Source organism: Strigops habroptila, chromosome 1 (genome assembly GCF_004027225.2).
Source record: "Strigops habroptila isolate Jane chromosome 1, bStrHab1.2.pri, whole genome shotgun sequence".
Classification (NCBI taxonomy): domain Eukaryota; kingdom Metazoa; phylum Chordata; class Aves; order Psittaciformes; family Psittacidae; genus Strigops; species Strigops habroptila.
The window spans coordinates 1184888-1195227 of record NC_044277.2 but is presented as its reverse complement, the minus strand read 5'-3'; the positions used below and the strand labels follow the sequence as shown (position 1 = coordinate 1195227).

The following is a 10340-nucleotide window of genomic DNA, read 5'->3' as shown; positions in this document are numbered from 1 at the left end:
ATTGCAGGGGGGTGGAAGTGGGTGAGTTTTAAGGTCCTTTCCAACCCAAACCATTCTCTTTCTATGAGTCAAGACCAGCACCACTGTACCTTCAGCATTGGGAGAACACGTTCCAGCTGCTTTTCTCCAGCAGCTTAAACACGTGCTGTCCCCAGTGTCTGCCCAACTCAGCTCCAGCCCAACAAATGAGTCTTCCAGAGGGGGCAAAACATCCTGGAGACTAATAAAAGCCAATCAATTCAGCACAATGTTCCTACGAGCTCAGCAAAACCTGGCAAAGCTGCTTCTGGGGGATGATTTTCTACTCTTGATGTACCTGTGCAAGTCCCAGATGCAGCAGAGACGGGTCCCCAGACATCAGCCGGCTCTATGGGGATGCAACGTGCTTCCTGCAGGGTGGTGGCTCCCAGGAACACATGGAGCCAGTGCCAGAGCTTCAAGCAATGAAGAGGTTGGGGAGAGGGAGCAGAGGAGCACAAGGAAGGTTCCTTCTGTTATCTTCTGCCTCTTTAGTTCTTCTCCTTCCTGTGGGTGCAGACATCAGAAGGGAGGATGCTGGGGTGCCCGCAGGAGCAGCGAGAAGCTCCGAGGCAAGTGGGAAGAGGTACCCTGGGAGCAGCACCTTCCATGGAGAGCTTCATCTGCACCCAGGGATGTGCCAACCCCTCCAGCAGCTCCTGCAGATCCAAGGGGAGGATGACACGAAACAGTACGTGGTGCTGCAGGCTCCTGACAACTTGCTAAAGCCACTCTCAGGTGGGCAGAAACTGCAAAGCTTGAGAAGTTCTTCCTTAACTTGAAACAACAATTCCCAGCATCACTCTGCATCCCCCATGGATAACACGAGCAGGTCAAGAGGGTGATCCTGCCCCTCTACTCTGCTCTGGTGAGACCCCACTTGCAGCACTGTGTGCAGTGCTGGGGTCCTCAGCATCAGAAGGACATGGAGCTGTTGGAGCAAGGCCAGAGGAGGCCACGAGGATGAGCAGGGGCTGGAGCAGCTCCCGTATGGAGCCAGGCTGAGAACATTGGGGCTGTTGAGCCTGGAGAAGAGAAGCTGCTGGAGACCTCAGAGCAGCTTCCAGGGTCTGAAGGGGGCTACAAGGATGCTGGAGAGGGACCTTCATCAGGGACTGGAGTGATAGGACAAGGGGTGATGGGTTCAAACTGAAACAGGGGAAGTTCAGGTTGGATCTAAGGCAGAAGTTGTTCCCTGTGAGGGTGCTGAGGCGCTGGCACAGGGTGCCCAGAGAAGCTGTGGCTGCCCCATCCCTGGCAGTGTTCAAGGCCAGGTTGGACACAGGGGCTTGGAGCAACCTGCTCTAGTGGAAGGTGTCCCTGCCCGGGGCAGGGGTTGGTGCTGGATGAGCTTTAAGGTCCCTTCCAACCCAAACCATTGCAGGATTCTGTAACACATCCGTTATCTCTGCCCCTTCCTTCCCCATCATTCCACCACATATCAAAAGCTCTCACTTGACAGAGCAATAAAGCCCAAACCTCCCCTTGATTAACACTAGTGGTTTCAGACATAAAACGACACAACCCAGCTCAAAGCTATTGAAAATAATAAACCACCTTTTGATTTCTCATATTCATACAGCCCAGAACAACGTGGCAGCCCAGGAGGATGCTCATCCATAAAGCTGGAGTGGAAGAGCAATATTTAGCCACATGGAAATATATAACACTATATAACACTGCCCCATCCCTGGCAGTGTTCAAGGCCACGTTGGACACAGGGGCTTGGAGCAACCTGCTCTAGTGGAAGGTGTCCCTGCTCATGGCAGGGGTTGGAGCTGGAGGAGCTTTAAGGTCCCTTCCAACCCAAACCATTCTATAGGTCTATGATGATGCAGCACAGGGCACCCTGAAGGCTATTACGCAGGATGATTAGGAAGAAGGGATTGCTGCTCCCTGCCTCTGGGAACAGAATCCCACCCAGAGCAAGGGATGGAGAGCAGGGCACCTACTCAGGAAAAGAGGGTTTGCCAAGAGGAGGGGGCTGCTTCCATTGCAGGCAGGAGACAGCAGAGCTGCAAGGGCTGGAAGAAACCTCCTGCTTGCAGGGAGGGCTCAGCCCCAAAGCACCACTCAGCTTTGCAACCCTCAGAGATGCTTTTTCACCCCAGCGCACTGCTTTGCCTTCAAAACCAGAGTTACTGCCTTCATCCTCAGCAGCATTAAGGTGATAACCTCATTGATCAGATGGGGAAACTGAGGCAGCAAGCGTTCAGGACAACTTGCTGCATTCCATGGTGGAAAACTAGCCGAGGATAGCAGCGATGCCCTCATCTCCACGCCTCCCTTTGCTTCAATTTGACATGCATTCCCTCGAGCACGCATCACTCTGGAACAGGGAGGATTGAAGTGGGATGTCCATATAGAAGCAGCAGTTTTCCCTGCCCATGAGGTGCTGGAAAGCTCAATGCTGGGTTGCCAAGCTCGCAGTGAAGTCACTCTGCCCATGTGCAGGGTGCCACGGGGGAGAGCAGCCGGGTTGGGTTTCAATTCACACACTGTACAGCTATTAATAGTGCAGACATCCTCGGGGCTGGGGCTGGGTTAAAGGCTGGGACATTAACACGACAGGCCCCTTGTGCCTCTGGGTTTGTAGCAACTGTGGGGAGGAAGCCTGGAGTAAGGACTGTGCTGCCCTTTTAACACCAGCACCAAGCCCAGCCCAGGCCTGAGGCTCTAATGACCCTCCACTGCCTGAGATTCACCCATAAACCACGGGTAATTCAGCTCTTACTCAGTGTTTGGGTTTAATTCTGATCCAAATCATAGAATCCCAACCTGGTTTGGGTTGAAGGGACCTTAAAGCTCATCCAGCTCCAACCCCCTGCCACGGGCAGGGACACCTTCCACTAGAGCAGGTTGCTTACTGTGGCCTTTCAGTACCTAAAAGGGACCTATAAGAAAGATGGGGAGAGACTTTTCAGCAGAGCCTGTTGTGACAGGACTGGGGGTGATGGGTTTAAACTAAAGAGGGGAGATTGAGGCTGGATGTGAGGCAGAAGCTCTTCCCTGTGAGGGCGCTGAGGCGCTGGCACAGGGTGCCCAGAGAAGCTGTGGCTGCCCCATCCCTGGCAGTGTTCAAGGCCAGGTTGGACACAGGGGCTTGGAGCAACCTGCTCTAGTGGAAGGTGTCCCTGCCCGGGGCAGGGGTTGGAGCTGGAGGAGCTTTAAGGACTTTTCCAACCCAAACCAGGCTGGGATTCCATGATTCTAAAGGCAGAAGTGGTTTAACTCAGGACCGAAAACCACGTAGCAAATTAGTCCCATGTTGTTAATGCAAACCTCTCCCTTCATTCCCCACCAAAACACAAATTGACACAAATCCTACCCCAAAAAACATCAGAAAGGCTCCTCCCACGTCACAGCAGAAGAAAATCAGAGGATTCATCTCCGCACACAAAGAGAAAGTCACAGGCAGCAAAAACCACACAGACCCATCCAGCTACAACCTGGAGCATCCAGCTACAACCTGGAGCATCCATCCCATTGCTGGCAGCTGCCTCTTTGCCCACACTAACCCCCAAGCAGGCAAAGCAACACCTCAGCAGTCCCTAATAACCATCAACATACCATGTGCCACTAAATGCACTCATGGTCCATAAGCCCCTGGTCTCCAAAAGCCACTTGTGCTCAGGTAGCCCCACGCACCACCCCAGTGCTGCCAGTTTAAAAGTGATACTTGAATTTCAGGGACAACTTTTCCCTGTTTTCCCCCCATCTCCTTAATTATTTCTCACGTTTTCAGTGATCTTCCCCCTTCTGCATGTTATTTTCCAAGCTTTTACCATCCCACGGCACATCCCCTCCCTGCTGTGTGCAATGGAAAACACTTTGTCCTTCCCTTAGGATGCCTCAGAGGCATTTTAACATCAGTCCTCACCCTCCCAGAAGTGTTTTCCACACTCAAGAGGTGCAGAAACACAAACAGCCTCTTCCTACACCACACAAAGCAGAAGCAAGGATCAAGCTCAAACAACCCCAACCCCAAACTAACCTTATTCTTCCTTCCAAAGCTGCTTCGACATCAATTTGACTGTCCTAAATGGAGCAGTGGATCCCAACCTGGTCCCACCAGGGGATTAATGCATTATTCACCCTCCAGACCAACCTGGTACCAGGAGCACAGTTGAGCCATCACTTTGCAACCTTCCTACCTTCACATTAAAGGTGTATTTGTAAGAGCAATGCCCTGCAGAGGGCTGCAGAGTGAGGAAGAGCTGTCAAACTACACGTGGTGTCGCAAGGAACATGCATCCATGGATGAGGAGCTGGTTGGGTTTGGGTTATGTTGCATCCCATCGTTGCCTGTAGGACCTCAGGGGTCTGTAGGATGCTTTGGGAAAGGTAGAGAATGACTATCACCCCCCCAGCTACCTCAAAAGGAACAAGGGGAGCAGTAAGAAGTTGGAGATGATGGATCTCCTTATCTATTCTCCACTTCTTTTAATACATCAAGTTGTTCTACACACGGATCCATCCAAGAGCTTGAGCACATTCACTCTCACGTGTGTCACTGGATTAACATGCCCAAACACACCTGCAGAGAGAGATGTGGTGCCACAACAAAGTTCCTGCCCTCTAAACCTACCCCCAAATTCCTGCCCCAGTGAAGCAGAGCTGGAAGATGCTTTCGCATCTCACCTCAACTCTTTCTCTGCAGGATAAAGGAGAGAAGGGAGGGAGCATCCGGTCCAAAACTGCACCAGGAAGCTCTTTCCAAACTCTCCTAACAAATTTCCCAGCTTTTAGGGAGTGGATGACAGATCACCCAGGCTGGAGATGGATTGCTCACCAAAGCGAGATGGTCGTGTTTGGTACCCGACGTCAGCACATCCCATCAATCTCGGCCGGCGAGCGCTGCTGTCGGGAGTTAATCCATCCCCCTCCTTCCCTCCTCGCCACGCAGGGAGTTCATTTCCACTTCATTACTTCACCCTGGAGTGAGCTGGTGAGGATCTTACTCAGGGGTTACGCTGACACCACGTCGTGCTTTGCTGGGGAGGTGGGAGCAGCGTTTTCCCAGTATCCTTTAAAAAGCGGGCGCAGGGCAGGAGGGAGGAAGAGATAAATCACATCTTTCACCCTTCTTTCACCTCCCTCCCTTTTAGATGCTAAAATCGTGGGAGAAATGCTTTGTAGAGTCCTGTGCTGGCAGGACAACGCATCCTAAAGGATCTGTGCCCTGCTCCTATGGGAATCTCCCAGAGATCCCACTCTCCTATACCAAAACCCAGTGCCTGAAGCCACAGGAGCACCCAGGTTTGCAGCACATCACCAAAACCACCTGAAATCACTAATAACAGTCCCACAAACACAACCTATTCCCCAAGAATCCCTCACACTGTTAAACAGAGTCCCAGGAAAAACCCTGGAGAGCTTTTCCCACCCTTTTCCATAACTCCATACCCTCTTCAGACAAGCCAAGCAGTGCTGACAACTGACCATGGGTGCTTTGTGATGGGTAAAGGCACCGCTGCTCTCAGCTTCCACGTAATTCCCTGGTCAGCATCACTTTATCCCAGCATCTAAGCTGGAAATAACCAGGAAAAGTCCAGGGAGGAGGAAGATGCAGCAGGATTGGGCTCAAGCAGAGTTTCAGCACAGTGCTGGTGCCTCAGCATCCTCCTCTCCAGGACAAAATCCTTACGGACACGTATAAAACAGACAGAAAGGGGGGAAAAATCACAGGCAAAGGATGCTTCATGGAGAAGTGAGGGTTTGGAGGAGTTCTGGGGTTGCCTTTTTGGTGGTTGAAGGAATTTTATGCTCTACAAATTAAATGCTCACATTAACTTATACTTCTAAGATGGTTTGATTTTGGGTGGTTTAATCTCAGTTTTATATATATATGTTTTAATCCCATTTTTGCCCGTGTAAAGAGGGGCTGCACGTCCTCCCCTCCTCTTGGTGTCCTTTACACACATCCCATTCCTCCTGCAGCCACCCTGCATCACAAAGGGGATAACAAAGGCCAGGGCTGTTTCCAGCAGCATCATTCCCTGCTGTGTAACAGAAAACAACATGTCCAAGCACCCAGGTGTATCTACACCCCCCTGTACACCACCTCTGTGGGAATTACACCAGGTACAACTGTATTTGTTGGCCTGTTGCAGGTGGTATTAAACAAGGAGGTAGAACAGCCACCCCGATGCTCAGAGTCACTAAATATCTCTGGTATGAAGCTATTTGCCATCAGGGCCTGGAGCACAAGTGTGATGGGGAACGGCTGAGGGACCTGGGGGGGTTCAGTCTGGAGAAGAGAAGGCTCAGGGGGACCTTCTCGCTCTCTGCAACTGCCTGACAGGAGGCTGGAGCCAGGAGGGGGCTGGTCTCTGCTCCCAAGGAACAAGGGATGGGACAAGAGGAAACGGCCTCAAGCTGCACCAGGGCAGGTTTAGATGGAGCTGAGGAACAATTCCTTCCCCAGAGGGTGCTCAGGCATTGGAACAGGCTGCCCAGGGCAGGGCTGGAGTCACCGGCCCTGCAAGTGTTCACACCCCGTGCAGCCGAGGCCTCAGTGCCATGGGTTAGTGGTGGCCTTGGCACTGCTGGGGTAAAGATTGGACTCGATGAGCTTAAAGGTCTTTTCCAACCCAAATGATTCTGTGGTTCTGTGCTTTGTGGTTCTTGCTGGTGGTGCCTGTGCTGGGCCACGTGAATGACCCTCAGAGACTGCTCTGAAGATACATCTGGAAATAAAATCAGCATTTTATTAGATCAGGCTCCAAACCCAATAATTCAAACCTGCACTTTGGCACCTGAAAGAGAGCAGAAAGGGTCAAACTGTGGCTGAGAGCACAAGTGAGGAGTGTGAAGGTTCTGTTGGTGGGTCTCTGGTCCAGACCTGTGGTGAGCTGGGACCAAACTCCTGTGAGATCACTTTTGTTACTGACTTTCATGAGGCTTGAGGGAGATATTTAGGTGTCTCCTTCTAACATCAGTTGTGTGAGTTGTGGTTTGTGTGGAGCGATCCTCATTGCAGCATGAGGAAAAGCAGAGCTGTGCTGCAGTCACATTCCTGTGGGATTGGGGATGAACAGATCCCCAGTGTGTTGGGATTGATGCTGTCAAATTCCTCTGGGATTGGGGACGAACAGGTCACTGATCTGTTGGGATTGATGCTGTCAAACTCCTGTGGTGGCCTTGGCAGTGCTGGGGAGCGGTTGGACTTGATGAGCTTAAAGATCTTTTCCAACCTGGTTGACTCTATGATTAAAGCTGGATTAAAGAGCAGAGCCTTCCCCTGCACTGCTCCTGTGTTAGAGCAATGAACACAGCAAATAACCATGGTCTAAGCAGAGAGGAGAGTGGGACACGTTGAAATGACACCCCCAGAAGGCAGATGCTGGCTTTATGGCAATAACAGCATCAACTGAAACCAAGTGGTCACCTCCCCAGTATCAGGAATCAAGGAACAGGATAGAAAGCAGCAGCATATAGAAAACAAACAGCACAAAAGCACCACCAGGTCTAACACAGTGATCAGGCAGGATGAGGCAAGAGGTAATTACAGAGCACTGGAAAACAGGATTTACTCAAAGGTTTCTATTGTGCGTAGAGTCATTTGCTCTGCGTATTAATGCTACCAGTTGTAGTAGCATTAGAGGAATGCCATGAGTAGCACTAGAGAATGCTAGTTCTCATGCCCAGCAGCTCTATAATAAAGGCTATGTAATAGTTAACACATAAAAACAAAAAGGACATGCTTTGAATTCAATTCTTGCCCCTCAACACAGCCCCTGAGTGATGCCGGATCAGTGACAGCCCCAGGGGTCCAACCAAAGAGGAGGTCACAAGCGTTGCCTGGTTTAATACTTACTTTGTAGGGGTTAGAAGGGTTGAATTAGGTTTGGTTTAAAAAGAAAGATGTAAAGTTGCACCAAAGCAGCTCACAAACCACACATGTGCTGCCTGTCTTTAAACATTAGGATAGTCAGAGCTTGTGAAGATCCCACGTGGAAGTGATGGAGCTGCCTGGTCCCTCTCCCGCTGCACCGGAGCCAAAGCTGAGCACTTTTCACCCAGCCCCATCCTTTATTTGGCTTTTTAGAAGTTGCTCTTTCTACTTTTGTTGCTTTAAAACATCCGTGCTTCACCCTGCAGCTGCTTTCTGGGTGGTTTTAAACCTCCAGGACTCAAAATCAACCACGGGAGGGTTTGTTTGCAAGCCCCGTGTCTTAAATCACTGCAAAACCCAAAGCAGAGCATCACCGATGGGAAACAGCCCTCCCGGCTCTGGCCACGTTGCTCTTCCTGCTGAACACACGGAGATTTTGGTGCTTCTTGGAGCTCTCGGTTCATTTCCGAAGGGAAAAAAGCACCACAAAACAAAACTAACCCTTCCAAAGGAAAACCGGTGCAGGATGCGGATGCATTGTGCCCTCTAGAGGGTACCACTGAGGATCCTGGTGGTCCAAGAGTCCCCCCTGTGTGAGTGTCCCAAGTGTGCCAGGGTTTACATCTGCTTTTCCCAATCCAAAGGGGAAAAAGAGAGGGAAAACCAAGCTCTTTCCTTCCACAGACTGCACGCCTTTGCCTGGATATGCTTTATAAAACACAAGCTACATAAAGAGTGAGAAGGGGAGAGGGGAAAGACATCCATGACTATAAAACTTCACAGAACAGCCTGTTCTTAGAGTTCAGAATCTTCCTTTCCAATTAGGACACGTGTAATTAAATCCCAGCTTGATCCCAAAGCATGGAACACACTGAAAGGACCATGCCCTGCTTTCACTGGGGGTTAAGCTCAATACCCCAGAGCTGGTGATGCTGTGCTGAGCCCGGATACTTCTCCATATCATTCCCAAAATGATGCTTTTAGGATGTTCTCTCACTGTTCCCTCTGCTTCCAGGGGCAGCTGAGCCCGGATACTTCATATCATTCCCAAAATGATGCTTTTAGGATGTTCTCTCTCTGTTCCCTCTGCTTTCAGGGGCAGCTGAGCCCATTTCCCAGCAGGAAAGGGGTTTATTCACTGACCACCCTCCCCTTTCCTTCCCAAACCTCTTTCCTTGCTGCTCCGTGTTTGAGCGCTGGAAATATGCTGAGTTAAACAACGCGGCTACAATTAAAGGGGAAACTGGAAGAGGAGGGGGGGGAAAAGCAGAGCCAAAAGCCAAAAGGAATAGGTACGTTTGCAGCCAGCGAGTGAAAACAGATGGGGAGTCAATGAGGCAGAGAAATCAAACACAGAGAGGCTGCTCCTGCCTGAAGGAGCTGCCAAGGTGACGGCTCCCATCCCACGGGATGGGATACGGGAGCAGCGCACGAGGCTTGACAGCAAGCAGGGATGGTAACCAAATCCCCTGCCGTGAGAGGGGTATTTGAGGATGGGGAGAAGGGTGTTTGCTTCTCTTTAAATACAGTCTGGCAGGGGCACGGTGTTTTCCTGGTGCAATCTGAGGAGCCCGCTGTATTTGCACATGCAGCAAGGCTGGTTTTATCCCAGATCCCAAACTGGAGGGGGGGGCATAGCCAATACAGCCACGTTTTCCATGTTCTGCCCCACTATCAGCAACAACTCGTGCTTTGCCACATCCCCAACTGCTCATACTACCTTTCCCCAGTGCTTATTCCAAGAGAAACATCAAATTGGGAAGATCTGGGACATGGTAATCCCAAATCTGCTATACCCCTGAGGGATGAGCTGAGCCTTTCCTCCAGGCTCCCTTCTGCTGAGACTGCACTGAGTCCATCAGGCTCCCTTTGGAATACCCGGCTCTTAACTAAGCATGGCTAATCAGACACCTGGATTTGGCCAGCCCTGTTGTATTCCCTGGGGAAAAAAAGGGAGGAAAAGGGGAAAATAACCCAACCCACAGCACTTGTTTGGCTCCTGCAAGCTGCAGCTCATCACAGGCTGCGGGGCTTAGCACCCAGACAGCTGCGGATGCTGACCAAGCTTCCCATTTGTTCCAGAGCTTTGGATTAGCTCCCAAATCCCCCCCAAAATAGGGAGATTTGAAGGTATAGGTGGTGTCAGGAGAGCTGCCCCTTGGGGCTTGGTGACAGGCTGAGAACATTGGGGCTGTTGAGCCTGGAGAAGAGAAGCTGCGTGGAGACCTCAGAGCAGCTTCCAGTGTCTGAAGGGGGCTACAAGGATGCTGGAGAGGGACCTTCATCAGGGACTGGAGCGATGGGACAAGGGGTGATGGGTTCAAACTGAAACAGGGGAAGTTCAGGTTGGATCTAAGGCAGAAGCTGTTCCCTGTGAGGGTGCTGAGGCGCTGGCACAGGGTGCCCAGAGAAGCTGTGGCTACCCCATCCCTGGCAGTGTTCAAGGCCAGGTTGGACACAGGGGCTTGGAGCAACCTGCTCTAGT

General features: G+C 51.2%; 1 protein-coding gene across 2 annotated transcripts in view; it reads right to left on the bottom strand.

Annotated features, from left to right (window-relative positions):
* The window catches only part of ZC3H3 (zinc finger CCCH-type containing 3), a 151394-nt gene that overhangs the window by 103549 nt on the left and 37505 nt on the right, over nt 1-10340 (bottom strand). The window lies entirely within an intron of this gene.